This window comes from Xiphophorus hellerii, chromosome 23, assembly GCF_003331165.1.
Source record: "Xiphophorus hellerii strain 12219 chromosome 23, Xiphophorus_hellerii-4.1, whole genome shotgun sequence".
Taxonomy (NCBI): domain Eukaryota; kingdom Metazoa; phylum Chordata; class Actinopteri; order Cyprinodontiformes; family Poeciliidae; genus Xiphophorus; species Xiphophorus hellerii.
In genome coordinates this window covers 20,713,053-20,732,022 of record NC_045694.1, presented here as the reverse complement: position 1 = coordinate 20,732,022, position 18,970 = coordinate 20,713,053, and the positions used below count along the sequence as shown (strand labels likewise).

At 38.3% G+C, this 18,970-nt stretch overlaps 1 protein-coding gene across 3 annotated transcripts in view; it reads left to right on the top strand.

The window, feature by feature from the left end:
• Nucleotides 1–7,778: 7,778 nt before the first annotated feature.
• Nucleotides 7,779–18,970, top strand: part of nlgn3a (neuroligin 3a) — a 181,656-nt gene continuing 170,464 nt past the window's right edge. For 2 of the 3 annotated variants that reach the window (XM_032554859.1, XM_032554858.1), the window contains exon 1: nucleotides 7,779–8,137. The gene's annotated coding sequence lies outside the window, so the exon portion shown is untranslated. The remainder of the gene's footprint in view (nucleotides 8,138–18,970) is intronic. The other variant, XM_032554860.1, reaches the window with a different exon arrangement.

Here is an 18,970-nt window from a genome sequence, read left to right as displayed (position 1 = left end):
TTGCACAGTTTAGTCAAGTATCACTTTAGGATAAACAGACTAATAGCAAACAGGGAAATTGGGGGAGTTTCACAACCAGCATCCATTGATGATGACTTGAAAAACATGTTGGTTGCAACATCCAAACATTACCGATTTTCACAACCTTTTGTTCCCTGAACTACTTTGTTTTCCAGAGACCACACATGAGAAGTATGATGATTGGAACAGTACAATCATTTGTGTACAATAGATTTTCCGTGTCAGATTTAGCTTTCTGTTGGACTTGCGCGAGGAAAAGATCAGCCTAGCCTCAGGCACTTGGCAAGAAAATATCCGTAAATCCTTCTCCCACCCTGGGCAGTGACGCATGCTGTGACTAACCCTTTTGCTTGTTAATGCCTTTAAGAATACCATACAGAAAAGCGCATGAGCTAATAAATACCGTGTGGCGGTAAACATTAAAACCAGCAAAAACTGTGCCTGATGTAAACATTGGTATTAGGAGCATGCTTCAGCAGCTTGATTAAAACTCTTTATTTGCTCGACTATTGGCATCCCGGTGAGATCTGCTGATTTTTGAGACTACTTTGTAATCAGCCTCTACCTGAGATCCAATCACGACAAGTGGAGAAGGTCTCAAAATACCATAAATGTGTTCGGAGACAAAAAAAGCAGCCAGGCTCTCGCTGGAAATGGATGTTTATGTTGAGAAATGATGAAACTGAACAGATTGTATACAGAGGGATGAAGATGAGATCTGTACATAAACTTTGAGGCCAGTTATGATGTAGTGTAGCGCTACTGTAAAAGTCTGCAAAATTAGTATTATCATTAACTTTGCATATATAAACTCCCCCTGTAGCTTCTAATGAGGAAATCACAATTTTTCATTGCTTCCACTAATATTTAATCCTTGCTTTAACGATGCAGGATATTCAGCATCTGAATATCCTGGGGTATTCAGAAGTTGAGAAAAAAAAAAAGAGATTCTGTCTGTCTGCGTGTTCTGGCTGTCTGATGTCCCCTGGAGTTAAAATACAAAGACAATAAACTAAAAGCCCTATTGGTGAAATACAAGGTTATCATACCCTCAGTATTGGATGTAATATTGCATTAATTTATGTCATGCAACATCTGCCCTGCTCACTCAAAATTTTTAATCTTCAAACCAGAGGGTGAATAACACAAAAGGTGCTTTGAAAGTTAATCAAGCGATGACAGACATACAAGTCTTTGGAATAATCCTGCAATTACAAGAGAAGAGGGGAGGGGAAAAAAACTGCTAATCACTCAAAATGAAGCAGGAATTATTTCGTGGCAACCATATGAGGACAGTGTAATTCTTTGCACTGGACATCTGTTGCCGACAGAACTGACAGAAGCACTCAGCTCATCTGAGCATAAACAAATGAGGGAAAACAGAGGATCTTAATTAATCTGTAGAAGGTTGAAGTAAAATAAATGATGTCTGCTTGAAAAAAAGCATGTCACATTTGTTTTAATATGACAGATTTTTTTTTCAATTTTCTCCTGTTTATTTGTATCTGTGTTTATACCTGTATATTATTAATAATATAGGAAATGGTAAAATAAAATTCTGCATATTTCTATATGTACTAACTGCATTGAGCATGTTATTGAATATTTATTTATTGTTAATTTGTGATGTTGGCTGCAAAATTGGTGTGCATGGAAAGTAATTTGCCAACATAAAAACTGCCATTTTCAGCAAGATATTTGGAATTACAGTAGTAGGGATGATCAGAAATACTTAAGATTAATGATCAATAACACTGGCCAAGAGACACGAAAAACTTGCTAGATATGAAGGTATTTATTTTACTGTGATTAGCTGATTATTTATTTATCTATCTATCAATATTCCTTTCTGAATATAGAATCTGATTAGCTGACATATAAGAATTCGTGTTTACTTGGACAAATTAAGAGGGCCAGGGACTCTTTGCTATTTGTTTATTGTGTAATTTAACTTATAAGCAAGACATTTTTCAGCTTAAATGTTCAATACAGTTGTGACATGTTCTGCATTTCATTGGAAAACTGTGCAGTCAAATCAAACCCAATTTTTCACCATTTCCTGAGCAATGGCGTACAATAGCGTTTTTCAAAGTGGAGGCCGCGACCTCCTAGTGCAGCACTAGGGGGCGCTGAGGGGTCCTCAAAGTTGAAGGGAAGATGAACTCGGGACTTCTGTATGTTTAAAAAATATATAAATTGCATTACAAATCTTAATGCATTTGAATCTTAATAATTAATTAATTGAAGTTAATATGTTAAAATCTCTGCCATAATATACATACACATGTTTACACAAGGATTCTTAAGTCCTGACTTTTTCTTTACTCGACTCTATCAAATAACATTGCACGTGAACGAGTACCAAGATAAATTTTTCCCCAAGCTTAGTACAGGACTCAAAATATTCCTCCATGTTCTTGAACAAAACATTGGGGCAAGAATTCTTGTTTCCAGTAATATGTCCCACAGTGGGGTTATTTGCTCTGTGCATGGCTTATTTTGGTGCATGAGTCTAATCAGGTAATTTCAGCCTCATCTTTGATCAAAGCACTGATATTTTTCTATGGACTGTGGCCATCTAAAAGAGCACTGCACTCTGCATCCATTTTGCATGCAGACTTTAGGCTAAACAATAGACAGTATCTCAGTAGAAGTCTCAAAGATTTATGACTGGGTCATGATCACTTGTTTCACCATTAGGAGTGTATATAATAGTGCAAATGCATCTCCTTTTAGTACTTCCATCTACACTCTATCCTCTCTACACCTCACAACTACCAAATTCAATATCGTGCCATATTTACAAAGAAAGATCAACATTTAAATGCACCTGACTGTACTGAAACATAATCCTTTTACCCAATCCATTAACTTCTTGAAGCAAGGATTTTCACCTTACTCAGTTTTGGCCACTTGTGACAATTATTTTATAATGGACATTGATTGTAATAGCTTTATTAGATTTCTTAAATTGGCGCTTCCAGGGGAGAAGTGAAATTCATCAGATGTGCAAATCCACTTTAAAAACAAAGAATTGTTTCACAATATCCCTATGTGTGAAAACTGAGTCATTTACCACTCGGGCCAATGTGTCATTATTAACAGTTCATATAAATGTCAGGAAGGTGGAGAGAAGGCCTTGCCGTGGACACGCACAAAAAAGCAACGATGAAGATAAATGGTTTAAAATATTTTTTTTCATTAAAGCCACAGGCATAACAAGATCCAGGCACAGGCAGTGTGTACAATGATAACCTTTATTGCTAGGTTTGCATATAGTGCCTACAGGCCTACAAATAATAATAATAATAATAATAATAATAATAAATAAATAACACAAGTGTGACCTCAAATCATCAGATGTCTAGAACTTTGTATTGAAAGATGTAAACAGAAATATAAATCAACACAATACGTAATTTGTCATCAATCTAAATATTTATTTTAATATTGCAAAATTAACCTAACAAGATCCTTAACCTGGGGTTTGAATAAGCGAATGCCTGCTGGCTACAATTATGCCATTCAACCAAGATTCTCACATGGGGCAAAGAATCTGTTCACATATTAAAGTGAAACAAAGAGTTCTGGGTGTTGTCAATCGAAGCCTTAGAATCTCTTTGCTTTCTGTGATAATTCATCAACAACAATGTAATAGACATCAGATGAACAGACCCATTCCTACAATAAAACACGCTTCTGGCAAACGACAGAGTGCTGACCACAGAGCGCTACTTTACTTTTTCACTGTTTCCTTGTTAGAGATTGATTCATTGCTGACAATGATCTCATGCACAGTCACAGCAGAGCACAGTGCAGGTTTATCATGACAAAACGAGTTTAATAAGCCAACAGATTTGTTATGCCCTCATCATTTAATGAGATACAGAGAAACACAAGAATTAGGAAGTAAAACTGTGCAGACTGAAAACCAGCAAGAATGTTTTAGCCACATAAGAAGATACTCAAGTTGGTTAAAAGTGTGGCAATTAGACTAATCATGTTTTTATGTAGGGTGGTGCAATTAGGCTGTGGGCGAGCTTCAATCTGCCTACCAAATTAGTGTTCTTCTTTGCTTTGCTGCTCAAATTATCCACATTATTGTTAAGATATCAGGCTATTTTAAGACCAGAGCTACAATTTAAACGCTAGCCACAATCTCTCTCTCACACTGATCAGGAAAGAAACAAAATGGATACAGTATTAATTGTTTTTCAGGAATTTATGTTCACAGCTTTGTCATCTTAAAAAATGTAAGCTGTTAGATTGTGGTTAATGTCTTTCTCTTGGTGAATATGTTTTTATAGAAAAATATGACTAAATGGACAACAACTCCGCATGAGAATAGTTATTTTCTTTAACTCTGTGTCGAGTTTTAGACACTTGAACATTTCACAATCTATGAAATGTAGCCCAAGAAATTCAGCTCTATAACTGTATTGAAAATAACAAATAAAATAAATCATATCAAAGAGCAACTGTGAGCCAGCTCTTTTTATTTTCCCACATCCCTGTCTGGTCAAGGCAATAAAGCAATTCGTACATTGAGTCTTAGCACAACAATACAATTTTCATCAAAGAACTGTATCACAGTTAAGTTAAACTTTCTAAATATCACAAATGTTCATTACAGTGATCTCTGCTGAGATCAAATCAAACTGTTAATCTGTATTAACAATATCAAAAGAAGGGAATATCTACTTTTATAAATTTCTATTTATATATGGTGTCACTGAAATACTAATTCGACTAGATTTAAGATTCCAACTTTGATAATGTTTGTTTTTTCTTTCCGGTGTCAGTGGTGCGGTCACTTTCAGAAGACTCAATCATAGCTGCACAAGCAAGAAAACTCCACTGTTAACACTGAGGACTTCTTTCTTCCAGTTTAAATGACTCTTTATTGATATACAGCCCTGCTCATCAGGATGGCACTTGTCCTTTTCACTATTCTGCTGACTCTTCCATCCTGCTGACCTGTCGTATTTATTTGTCTCTTCCTTTTTGTATCCCTGTCTTGACTGTACCATTCTTGACAGGTTTGAGCTTTGCTGTCCAATATTTTGTTCTTTCATAGCCATCTGCCTTTTCCCTTCTTTATTCTTTTCAGTCTGTTGCCTTTGGTTACCTTCCCAGTCTAGAGCCAATTCTAATAACTTTCAAATTGATATTAACACTGCTGAGATGACATACACAGAATCCTTTAAGAGGCCATTTGTGACATTTTTTGTGATTGTGATCCTCTTACTGACTCCTTCTACATAAGACTACTCCCAGTTTTGAAGTACCTCCTCCAGTTGCCTCTGGGTAAGCATTCTTCTGTTTGTCACTGGGTTGATATCCCTTAAGAGAGTGGGGGAAAAAAAATCCTTGCCCTTGTGATGACTGGACTTGTAAAGCTTAGTACGCACTTCATGTCGCAGTGGTGCAGCTCTCTAAGAGTAAGACCACCACAGATACCCCTTTCACTGCTACCATTTTCTGTTATTCATGTGTGTGTGTGTTTTTTTTCCCCCAGCGTCTTGTCTAACAACAGCATGGCATAGCACCATGGCTGACATCAGTTTTTCTGCCTCTTTTATATGTATGATTGCTGTTTGATTTGAATGTCAAAAGCAAAACAGGCACTGTGGCGTCCACCGTTTGCTGTTCTATAATTACAGGATCTCTCCACACAGGCATGGCATAACCTGTTGTATGTGTGGGGTTTTTTTGTTCCAGAACACTAAATTGGCTTTAAGTGAGTGGAACTAAGAATAAAATATTTGAAAAAGCTGGTGTAAAATACTGAACCTTTCTCTTTTTGAATCCATTTACAACAGGCCTGGTGATATCTATATTTTAATGGTTTTATTAGCTTAAAAGGTGCTCTGTTTGCATTCAAGCTGTTCAAATCTGCACTTAAGGATCAGCATTTTGTGTAAAATAGCATCCTGATAAATAGACTGAAGCTTAATAGACTAAGTACATGAAAAAAAATGCTGTTTGTGTTATTTCAGCATTTTAATAAGACAGTCTAAAACACATGCCTGAGCTAATTTTTGTGCATCAGATAGATTAAAGCACATACATAATTACAATAAATTAACGAGGCAGTATTTTCCAGGTACATTGTGCCATTTTATAGCACAATCAAGTAACTCTGTTGCCTTCAGATGTTATAAAAATGCAGTAAATATCAAACATTACATTAAAGACATTTGGCTTCAATTGGCCGCTGTCTTTTAAAAAAAAAACTCCTGCGCTTTTCTGTCTCTGCCTTCAGCATCACAATAATGTTTGTCCATTATGCCATTTACAACTGTTCTCATGGCTTTGGACTGAGAAGTAGTTTGTATAAGCTCAACAGATGTGCAGTTCCACCAGGTGTTTGCTAATTGCCGCTGCTGCTAGTCTGGAAGAGCTGAGTGGGGAAGACCCGGTCAATATGTGCTCTGTGAGGTGAAAGGTCAGCTGGACACTGCAGCTCCAAGGAGGAATAGGAGGCGCCTTGAAGGAGTGATCACCCCCAAATACCTGCCACAGGAATTTCAAGGATTTCTTAAACACAGGTTAAAGAATCAAAGCAGAAGTCTGTATACGTTTCTGATGAGGGAATAACATTATTTGGTTATCTAAATGCCAAAGGAGTCAATTTTACATAATAAATTAGAAAATTTTATCAAAACAAACTAAGGCATAAACAAGCAATGTCATGATGATATATGACATACAGGACAAATTTCGATTTGAATAAAAACCAAAACACTTAATAGACCAGGATATAAACATGCAACAAACACAGCAAACTTGTAGCACAATCAGTGGTGTTTTTGAATTTAGCTAAATGGCTCACTGCTCAGGATGGCATTTTCACCTAATGAACTGAACAGCGCTGTTGTCCCGAGGCTGCATGGTTGTTTTATGGTCAAACTCTAGATACAGTTCCACCACAACTTTATTCCAGCACTGTCCAGTGTGTTCCTTACTTTTCATGATGGTGTTTGTTTTCTTACAAACCTCTGAAGCCTTGAGAGAAAAGCTGAATTTAAACTGAAATAGAAATAAACACAGGAAACTCTATCTACTAATTAGGTGACTTCTGAAGACAGCTGGTTGACTGGGATGTTTTTAGGGGTAACAGTGTAAACCGGGCTGGAAAAAAAGTGTGACGTGAATACACACGTCACACTTTTGACGGTCATATAATCAAAATAAAACGCTGAGGTTTGTGGCTCTGATGTGATAAAATGTGAGAAAGCTCTAAGGTTATTAATACCTTTGAAAGGCACTGTATTTCGGTTTGGAAACGTTGTCGCTATCTCTTAAACGTTATTTATTATAGGGAGGTAAGATGAGGCACAAAATTTATCGTTACACTTATTAGGATTCTGAGTCGCCCACTCAGCAAGTAGGACTCTCTCCCTGTTCATTCATTAATTTTCTGTAGCCCAATAAAAACAAGCCTCCTTCCCGACCATAACTGTCATCTTTGTAAATACCCCATCAGAATTTAATCTTCATTTTAAACTTTGCTTCCGCTGAGGATTGGGTCATTCGCGGGAGACACTAAAGAGTGACCCTTTGGCGTAATAAAACAAGGTTGTATTTGACGAGTCGTCAAAGGAGACGGAGCAGATGGGTAGAGGATAGCTGGGTGGCATAAATCGTCCGCTCCTTTTCATGTATGATGCGAGTGCCCTTGGTTACCTAGTAACTCTCTTTCTCCGTCTCCAGTTGGCGCTCCCGCACACGTCCGCTCGGGAATGCGCGGCGCGATCCCGCGGTGCTCGCGTTGAGCCTGAGAAGAGTCAAGGCGAAAGCGTCAAAACGCACCAGGACTTGAAGGGGAGCTTCCCGCTGGAGTAAAACAACAATATCAAAAAATAAAATAAAATAAAATAAGAACATTGCCTTAATGGCGTGGGAATCCATTAGCGTGAGAGCAGAGAGAGGACAATGATCGCTTCGCAGGAAGGTTATTCCCTAAAAACATAAGCGTTGTGCAGAATATAAGGATATTTGGAGTACACTGACGACAACTGCAAGTGAAGATCCCGAGACGGTCAAACATAGTCCCCGGCTTTTATTTTTATTGTAAGAAAGACATGGGGAGATTTTCACCTCGGCATAGCAGGTGAGTCATTTTAAAGATACTTGGGGTTGTCTGTGTGCTGAGCTGAGCGATTCAGGAGGATGCAGGGAAACTGGCACTCGCATTTAGATATATGACTTTCTATTTTTTCCCCGCTATGAGACAGAAGAGTTGTATATCGTAACGCTACGTAGAACCTGCCCTGCAGCCAGAGCATACACATCGTCTATACGCTTGGATGTTTTTTTTATTTTTCATTTTTTAGACTTTTTTTTATGTTCGAAATAAGAATTAGGATGCTGATGCATATTTTTGCCCAGATGTGCGTTTGTTGCTTCCGACGATTCACAGCGCGCTGTCAGCGTCGATGCGGTAAATTTAACGTTCTGTAGTATAAATGTGCAGGGCACTTGTTACTTAGGCATAAAGACATCTTGTGCGTGTGATGGAGCGATGACGCGCGGGCTTTCTGTCACTGCTCTGGCTGGAAGAAAGAAAATAAACTAGAATAGACTTGAGGAATTTGAAACAAATGGATGAAATTATGACTTAGATTTCTGGGATTCAGGTTGGGTTCCTTGGATTCGTTTTCCACAACACTAGTAAGAAGTCTGGCACAATTTTAATTTTACGCATGGAAGTCCCAATTATATATATGAAGTTTTCACATCTAACTTATTTGGGGGATGCTAAATATCCATCCCAAGTGGTCTAACTTAGAATCACTTAGAGCTTTATAATGGATACATGTGATATTTGACCTGAAATCCAGTAATATTTCAGAACTTATCTCGTCTGTTTGGCCAGCTAAACTGGTCATTTAACTTGTTCTGTTCTCATCTTTTTAGATTCTTCAAAATGCTTCACAAATTGCTCTGAAGAAGAGTCTATTAATCAATGCAGGCCTCATATGTGGGTAGGGGTGTGCGTAGGCGTGTGTGTGTGTGGGTGTGCCTGAAAGTGTGATATTCCTGGAGACATGATACACGCTCAGAAATAAGTGGTCCGATTGTACTTGGTGGCAAAAAAGGAATAATTAACTGTCTGAGAGTTGAATTCCGAAGAGGGAAGAAGAGGAAGTGAAAAATGTCATACAAGAGTTGTCATGGTGATAAGTTGAATAAGCAAAGTGTCCCTGAAGCCTGAGCATTTAGGAAATAATCCAGCCTTTTATTCGCCTTGCACGAGGCTCTCTTGATGAAAGAAGCTCTTAATTGGGGATGATAACACACACACACATATGGAATTCCTGGATCCTCTTGCATATATTTAGAAGCCAGTGCTGGATTTTGCATGAGGACTCTTTTTTTGTTGTTGTTGTTTGCAAGCAAAATGTGTTCATTTATATTGTATGCTTCTCCACCATATCATGTGAGGGATTATGTATGCTGCTGCTGTAGCTGCTTGTTAATTCTCTCTCTCTCTTTTTTTTTTTGCCCCTCTGTATTTGTATTCCATCCCTGCTGTTTCAAGTCCCCCTGCTGTTTTAATATCCACTTTTCACTCTTTTTGTGATTTTTATTTATTTATCTTTTGCTCTTGGATGTACTTGAGCTGTGGAACAATCACGGGCCGCTTAATTTACAACGAAAAACTAAGCTTTCAGTCGGAGCTGTGGCAGAGTAATTACAGGGAGCGCAGCTTACCGAACGTGTTCATTTGCTGTAGCCAGATTACACCGGAAAGGCCGGGGCCATCGTGATGTGGTCAGTGCGTGATCACAGGCAGGCGTTAACACACTCCTCCTGGAGACACAGACATTCATGTCAAAGTGAGGCATAGAGTCTGCTGTTTACCCGTGTGAGTCTCTCGGCTGTTCAAGAAAAGCTCCTTGAGACTCTTTGTCTGCTGCAAAGGTCAGCAAGGCTTCTTCCTGACCTCAAGGGAATACACCTGGGCACGCCTTGGCTCGACTTAACATGGATGAGCGCCACTCACTGGTTTTTGGCCAGAGAGGCCCCTTGTTCTCTGCCTTTACTCTCTCTTTCAGCATGCACACGTTGTTGCTCTCAAATCCAGAAACGGGCTGAGGTACGCAAGCTTGTGTCATCCTGCGTACATGCAGAGGACCACCGGTGCACATATGAGAGCGACTGCACAGATTATTTGTGTTTTCTAATATTCTTTATTGTGCTAGATGCGTTGCCTTGAAGAAGCAGGAGTATGAGATGAATAATTTCCCAAACGGTTTTCTCTGACCTTCTGAAAGTATGTTTAATCACAACCTATTCCTGTAGCTGCAGAGGTTGTCATAGCACTATTTTCATGATTAACTTTAAAAAAGTAAAGGAGCAGTGAGTGAGCGTTGGCCAGGTACAAGGATCAAGGTAAACTGAAGGTTTGAAAAGTTCCTCAGTCCTTCATATAATTTCTGTGGTTTACAGTGCATTAAATGCGATTCCAGATAAAGTTCTTTTCTGTGCATCACCAAAGGGTCCACCAGGACTCCCCATGAGATTTGATACAGACCAAATTATTGTGTCTATAAAGACAGACACAACACTCCTCCCATTCAAAGGACTTTGGAAAAATGATCTGTTTTCCCCATTTGTAAAACGTGTCTCTCAGGGGACATGACACATGCATTGCATTGACATCCTTGATAGAAATGAGCTCATTCTTTCCCATTAGTTTTTTCTCTCTCTTCTCTTTTGATGTACAACTCAACATATAATCGCCCCATGTGAGGCTGGAGAGGAATTAATCTCGGTATCTGAGTTGACATAGGGCACATGCTTGTCGGTAAGGTCTAAGCCAAGGCATGTTAAGATCTTAATACAGTGTTGCCCCATCCCAACATATCGCTGCACACTCCTGGTCAGCTAGATGAATGAGAGCAAGTGTTTTTCTCATGCTTACAGAAAATAACAATGCGACTGCAGAAATATTTCCGTTTATGAACAAAATGGATATTCATTTTGTAGACCAAAGGAGCCCCGCCCATCAGCCTTATGAAAGGAAAGATTGGGGGCTTCTTAAAAATTCTAATTCTCTCTGTAACACTTAATATGTTATGTATATTTTTGTATCATATATCATATCAAACTGCACAATGACCCACATATCACTGTAAAAAACAGTATATTTTAATTTTGCTTATACAGTCTTTAAACATCAAATTGGGTTCTTTTAAATGGTTGCAAAACCAGAGATTTATTAAGAAGAGAAAATCTGCCTTTCACATTAGCAATTAAAATTGAGGTGACTCAGAGCTCTCTTGGATATCTATTAATATCGCTACACCATAACTGTAGAAGAGGGACCTCTGACAACAGAAAACACAAGCAGCAAAATCTTGATTCCCATTATTGCTGCAGAGATATTGAGTTACCTCACCCATATCTAAGGTGAGTCATGATGACATAGTTACTGGGATTTCTGGTAATAGTGAAAATCAGAATTGTTTGGTTCAATACGGGGATTTCAAGCATTTCACCAGATTACTCCCCTGGAAACAGCACTATTTTTCCCCAAGCCTTCCTCTTTGCCATCCTCTTTTCAGCTTTAACTGGTTTTATCTCTATTTGCCATCGCTGAACTCTCACAACCTGGCAGTAAATGCATTGGGCTTTCGGAGAGGGACACATTTGTAGGCACCACTGGTAAAAATCCTGACAATATATTATTCTTTTATTGAAGAAGCATAATCCTGTACAGATCTAGTGAATAAATATTCCATCTTAATAAATGTCAAGAGAAAATTTTTTTTTTAAATTAAATCATGAGTGTCAAGTAATGCTTCTGGGAATATTTTGTACAACTCCTTTTTGCACCGAGGGCCTAGGCCTCTAAGAAATTTCTAAAGGTTGAAGCATGCAAAGAGAATGATCTCAGTTTTTGCACAATCTGTTTTGATCATTCAGAATAATCTTGTTCTCTTTTGTCTTCAGCTTATTTCGCAGTTTTTCTATATGACTGAGGTCTGGGAACTGAGAGGGTCGGGAACAATGATTGATTTTGTGTCTGGTGAACCGTTTGTATGTTGATTAGCCCAAATGTTTTGGAGTATTATAGTTTTCTGACAGAAGCCAGTGGATTTCCATTTAAAATATTTTGTTTATTGTGTTTTTTGAAAGAGCTTGCAATAACCTTTTCTTTTAGCTTTATATGGTTTTAGGAAGCAAAACAGACCCGCAGCGTCACAGATTCTCTTCAAATCTTTACCAGTGGGTGTGAACTGCTTTTCTTGATGTTTCTCATTTGTTTTATACTACCTGGAGTGTTTGTTGTCAAAAAGCTGAATAGAAATTTATTTCCACAGTTCCAGTTAAAGCTGTAGTAGAGTTTAGCAAATTCAACACATTTAGATTTTGCTATAGACGAAGAGAGAGTGATTTTTCTTGGCGTCACTAAAAAACATTTCATAGGCATGTAGATAGTTTTTGTTGGTCTTCTTGGAGATTTGGTGACCCTCCCCTCATCTGGCTCAACGTGTGTGGTGGGAAAATAAATTTGGATCATTGTACACCCCAGTGGCCTTTGACTAGAAATCTAAGCTTTGGTGTAATCTCAAGGAAACAAAAGAATCATAATTGGACATCTCTCCACCCTCTGATCAGCTTTAAAAACACATTTTTTAAAAAATGTTTCTTACATTAAAAAAAAAGTAAAATAATACATTTAAAATGCTTCAAGTTAATTTATCTTCAGTACATTCTTTGAGCAACCAATATTTGTGCCACTGACCTTATTTCTTAACGTCTGATTTTTACCCTCTCAATAAATTTACTCAAGTATGCACTTTCTACATTTTTCAGTCTGAGATTAAGCCTCTGACAATAAATGTGTGTGCATCTGTACCACGCATTTTTTAATACTTTGGTCATGCAGATTCATAATGATTAAAAGGCAAAGTTGCAAGTGAAAATTTAATTAAACTTACTGCACACTCAAGCTGAACACCTCACTTGTCCTTCACAAGACGTGGCTGTGCCATGACTAATGGAGGAGGATCAACTTGTCTCTTCATATTTGCTCGTGAAGATGTGCCTCTGAAATCATCGAATCAAACCTATTGTGACAAAATTTCTTGAAAAACACTGAGGAACTCCTCTCTGGTGCCATTATTAATAATGTATCAGACATAATTGTTTAAACTGTTGAAAAGATGGAGGGATCTTTGTGTGACTAACAAAGTGATTTTGGCCTCAGGCACAAAGAAATGCCTCAAGCCCACTGCACATAACATATTTAACAGCGATATTACATTGTTCATGGCCCAAAAACATCTCCCCTGACTAACAGGTTTGTCTGCCAAAGACCAATGTCTGCTTAGTAAACAAGATTCTTTTGGACATCGCCTTTCTAACTACAAAGCAGATGTCACACAGTATGTCTCCGCTCAGTGTCTGCCAGAAGTTATCCACTTATTAATTATTTATTAATTAGGCTATTTACACTCAATAACACACAGCCAGAGCACGCTGGGTTCAAATCAGAGATTTAGCCAGACACGCAGCCGCAGTGAGGGGCTACTTTTGATAGCACTACTTTAGAAAAAAAAATGACTTGAAAATAAATCACACAGAGAAAAACATCAACAGCACTGGGAGGAAAGCGGTTCACGAAACCACAGACTCTCTGAGGCAAAGCTGTACTTTAGGCTTACATATGCTTAGTTTGTGATAAAGCCGAGCTCATTCATTCATGTCATCCTCAGAACAAAGAAAAGACCATTTCCTCTGGTTCAAGAATCAATTCACTGAGGCAATGTGTGCATGTTTGTTTATGTTTGCCCTGCTTTACTTAAAGAAATGGTTGCACTTTGGTGTTGCTGTGACTGTGTGCTTATGAGAGACTTAAGGCTACCAGGACCTGGGCATTAAACGCTGCTGGTTTGTTTTGGATTTATTCAAAGTGCCTTAAAGCACCAGTGATGCAATTGTGAGGGGCTGAATTATGTACAGACAACAAAGTCCTCATGGGTTGGTAGGTTGCCTTCATTCACCTTTTTGTTTCACCGGTGCTTAAGGTTTAGTTTGGTTTAAACATATTTAGGGGCGATGGACGTAGGATTTTATCCTGTAACCAGTGGGTTGCCAGTTGGAACCCCCACTCTGTGCATCTCAGTCATTGTGTCCTTAGGGCGAGACACTTCACCCACTTGCTTGCTTTTGGTGGTCAGAGAGCCTGGTGGCACTGATGGCATGGCAGCGTCGCCTTCTGCCAGTCTGCCCCAGGGCAGCTGTAGCTACAATGTAGCTAATCACATTAGAGTGTGTGTGTTAATGGGTGAATTACTGAATACAGTCTACAATGCTCTGGATTCCTCTGGATTTGGTAAAGTACTCTACAAGTAGAGGTCATTTAGCATACTTAATCACTGTGATTCGGTTGAAAATACATGGATTTACCACAATACTCTGCATCATTTAAAAGGTAATATTCTGTTTATCTTTGTTTTGATTTAAGGACAAAGGTTCCTGACAAAATGCAATATGACGTAGGAGGAATGATATAGAGCTTTAAAAAATAGCTTTACAAAACAAACAATAATCTAAAACAAGAATTTATAGTTCACCCATAAATTCCAGCCAGCAATGTGTGGTTAACAACAAAGCATCAAAGAGACAGTAGGCGAAAAAAAACCCCAACAAAAAACAACTTGTTCAGTGTTAAAATCTTAATTATTTTTCACGTTTACTCAACAACAAAACTATATTACCTTCAGTTAAAGTACATGTTTACTCTATAATCATATAGTGTAAACATATGAGTAAACAACTCATATTTGTTCCATTTAAATATTATCTAATCATATTGTTCATTTATAAAAATTTCAGCAGTTCAGTGGCAAAATACCCTGTTCTTAATATAACCAGCAATAAATAGTGATAACAACACAGCAAACCGCACTGCAGTTTGTTTAATTCTTTTTTAGAAAGTTGGACTTTCTCCCAGTCATTTAGAAATAAAATTTTGAACAGAAAGTTGGTCAGATTGTGGAGAAAAATTCCATCTTAATAAGTGGATTTGTGTTTCTCATAAGTGTGATTTTACCCCACACTGCTTTTTAGATGTCGCTCTGACATTCACAGCTGTCTATTGCTTTACTCAGCGACTGGTGTTTTTTGTCCACGCAGTAGTTTCTGAAGGACACCCTCTTCTCCAATATAGAGCAAACAAGGTTTCAGAAAGCTACATTAACATTCTAATTAAATCAGTTCATTTCTCTAATATCTGACTCAGCTTATTCATCAACAAACCTTCCATAAATTCTTCCTCCATCTGCTGAAGATCTTCTCGGTGAGGGTGTATAAATTTCTCCTTCCTTCTTAAATTTTATCACTTTGCTTTAATCACCGTTTTAAAGGACCAACATTTCCTTCAGACTGCTGTGAGTGTGGCTGTCTGAGGGAGATCCAAGTCTTGGCTCAGTGGGTCATTCCACACATGCAGACTGCAAGCTGCAGCGATCAATACAGTCTCTTTCTGTCACTGTACTTTTATAGTAAATGTCCCTGTAAGGGTTGGGAAACTCTTAGTTTGTCAGGGAATAGGCACACAGTCTAACCAAATTCTGTTTCCCTTGTGTTTCATTCCAAACCCTATACCTACGTTTCGCAAGACTGGTGAAATCTTTTTTTGTGTTTGGATGCTTTCTGTAATAAGCATTTTTAACAACTTTAAAAATGAGGAAAACTGTTTCCTTGATAGATTTTTTACTTTAGTGCTTTGGAGTGCTTAGTTTAATGTATTGCAATTTGTTAGATATTGATTTATAATTTCCCTCAAGGGAGGGGGAGGTGTAAGTGTATGAGTAACAATTTTATATTTGGCATTCGTTAAACAAGGAGCAGAGAAAGAAATACAAAAATTGCCTTATTTAGAGAAAATTGTGGTAATTCCACCAGGAGTTATTACTCTGAGGCCACAAGAAAGGGGAAAGTTGTGCCGAATCAATGGAGAAAAATTGTCAAAATTTTTATCCTCCTTTTTTTTTCTTTTGAAAGGACAATTGACAGTGGGCCCATTATTATCAGCTATTATGCCAGAGAGTAAACTGTTGATCCTTAAAAGGAATGCTGTGGTGCAGCTGACCTAAAAACCTAAAAATTTAACACAAGGTTACAAACACAAACAAGATCTGACAGATTTCACTTAAATGAATGAGCCTTAAAAACATCCACATGAGACTTGCCAGCTTATTTAACCCTTACATTTTTTGTCAACTAATATTAGAGTCAAATCTGTTATTGAACAACTTTAGCAGTTCACCCTTTCTAAAGAAACAGAGCTAGGTGAAGCTCTGCATGTTTGTTTTCAAAAATTACTTGTTAATCCGGATGATTCAAATTGCTTTTTTTGTTTTTGTTTTACTTAATCCACTCTGAAAGGTGACAGGGAGTCAACAGTTTTTAATTCCAGGCATGAGCGTTAGTAGCCAGGTGAGGCTAATGTGGCACAGTTTGCCTTCCTCTTGTCATATTCCCTCCGGCTTCTTATCCCTCTAAGCGATCGCAAAGACTCTCTCTCTCCTCATTTTCTTAACATGGAGTGATTATTGTGTGGGTCTGGCAGGACACGGAGACAAGGGGCCGTCTAATTCATGGGGTAAATTAGTGCAGATAAGGCCTGAGTCAGTACCTTCAGCCTACCATAGATCCCCTGGGGCAGACTCTTAAGGAGCTTAGTAAAAGCCTGTCGTATGAAGACATGACATGGAGCTGGCTAAATGGGCTACGTTGGAGTGTTTTCCATCAGCCTAATATTTATATATGGGTCACTGTCGTTCAGGCTTTAATCCCATTTCATTTATTCAGTCTTGATTTTTAAGTCAGAGTTTTGGGAAAATACAACAGTGTGAGTAATAAAGGTGGAAGAGGGTCTGTTTGTAAGACGCTAATGTAGCCATGCATTAACTGACACAACACTGAGGGCCCACTTGTAAGGCTACATTCTGCAAAAATATGAATCTGTGCCATCTGGTCAATACTGAGTTCTGGTTTATCCCATAACAGAAGAACAAGGAAGCACTCCTCTAGTCACTGGGTCACATTCACTGGGGAAACAATTAAAAGCTTCTCCACACTGCCGCAGCTTTCTTCCTTTTCTCTTTTCTCCTTCTTTTTCAATTTCACCCATTTGCCTTAATTTTTCTCTTGGGTCCGGCTTGCATGTCTGTTCTGCTGTTGAGAAATCACAGACACTGGCCTCTAAGTCTCTCCCAGCCGGAACGACAAAAGGCCATGTCAGGTCCTCGTGATGGATGTGGGGCCATGCAAAGTGGAAGGCAAAATGACGGATAGGACACCAGACTTGCAGGCGTGTGTTCGTCGCATAATGCTGACAGATTACAGATTTAAATATTTTAGATCTCACAGAGCACATGCTGCTGGTGATGGAGAGAGTGGAATGACGGCGGTAATGCCACAGATTAATAGAGATCCTTCCTTTTTCTCCCATGCGTACATTTATTACCGCATACAGAAACTTTTTTTCTGATGCAGCTAGTTGGCCAGCAGATAACCCTTCTGTCTTTCTTCTTTCTTCGGCTTTTACTTATTTAGACAACAAAAATCAGTTATTTTAGGGATTTCTTTTACTTTGTAAACTAAATCTGTGTTAAATTTATTCTCAAGGTAACTTGTAAATAATGCAAAGAAACTTTTACTTTAAGCTAACTGGCTGGATGTTAAATAAACAAAACTATTTTTGGCATTAAAGTATTATGAAGCCTATCTACAACACTGAAGCATTGCAAACATTGCCTTTGTGACATATTAGTGAAACCTAAATAATGTAGACAAAGGGCATGTTTTCTGTAGGCGATCCAACTCCTTGACATGAAGGGAAGAAGTTCATATTAAAACACGTTTGTTTTTATTTTGTTTTTTTGAGGAAAACAGTTCTAATGTAACTTGAATGAAGAGATCACAATTGCTCTCTGTCTTAAAATGCTTTGCACTGAGTCTATCACCCAACACAATGGCCACTCATTTACTGCATCTCTCCCATACTAAATACCAGTACAGCTCCTGGCAGCACTGTCTCCTGACTTGCAATTAAGAAATGGCCTGAGACTTTCTTCTGTCTGGATTTAAAATCTTGCTGAAAGTGCCTCAGCTTTATAGTGTCCACCTTCACCTTGCACAGTTTATTTATTTTTTTCTATTTCCAACTATGCGCAAACCTTCCTGTTACAGCTAGAAGACAGAATCTTCCTGAACTTGAAAATTGGACATGTTATGCTAGCATTTAGCATTCGTCAACAACTCATAGGCAGAAGTAAGAACGTTGCACAACACAAATAATCACCGAGCATGAACACAGTGCTCTTAATAGTAAACCGTAATTTAACAAAGCTTTGAGGCAAATAATTTACCTCAAGAAATTTTAGTAATCATTCGAAGAATCGTTACAGCCGTAGAGTCTGCTATGCAATTTTATAATATGAAGTTTATGTCGCAAATACATTTTGTAGAGTAGAAATAATAAAAAAACTAACTTAGGGTTTAATATTATTAATTTTGTTTTTAAAATCCTAATCTAATGTTTGTGACAGTAAAACAAAATCCCACCTCAGGTCATTATGTTCCCTAAATTTCTGACTAAATCTGGAGGAATGTCCTTGATATCTGAACATGAACTTGTGACTTTCTTTCCACCCACTTACAGGAGACTCTGAGTTGCCTCTAAGTTCAATATGAATGCGATTAAACGTCTCTGCAGCCTTTGTGTCTTCTTCTTTTTATAAGGTCACTGTTGTGGCTTCAGCTCAGAGACTGGAACGGTGTCTTGTGACCAGAGGTGGTTGGTTTCCCTGCCCGGCAGGAAAAAATGTGAGTGTCTGAGAAATGGCGGGGCATGATGCACACTGAACAGCTGAAGTGCTCCAGAGCAAGGCACCCTTTTCTTACTCACCCCACAGCTATA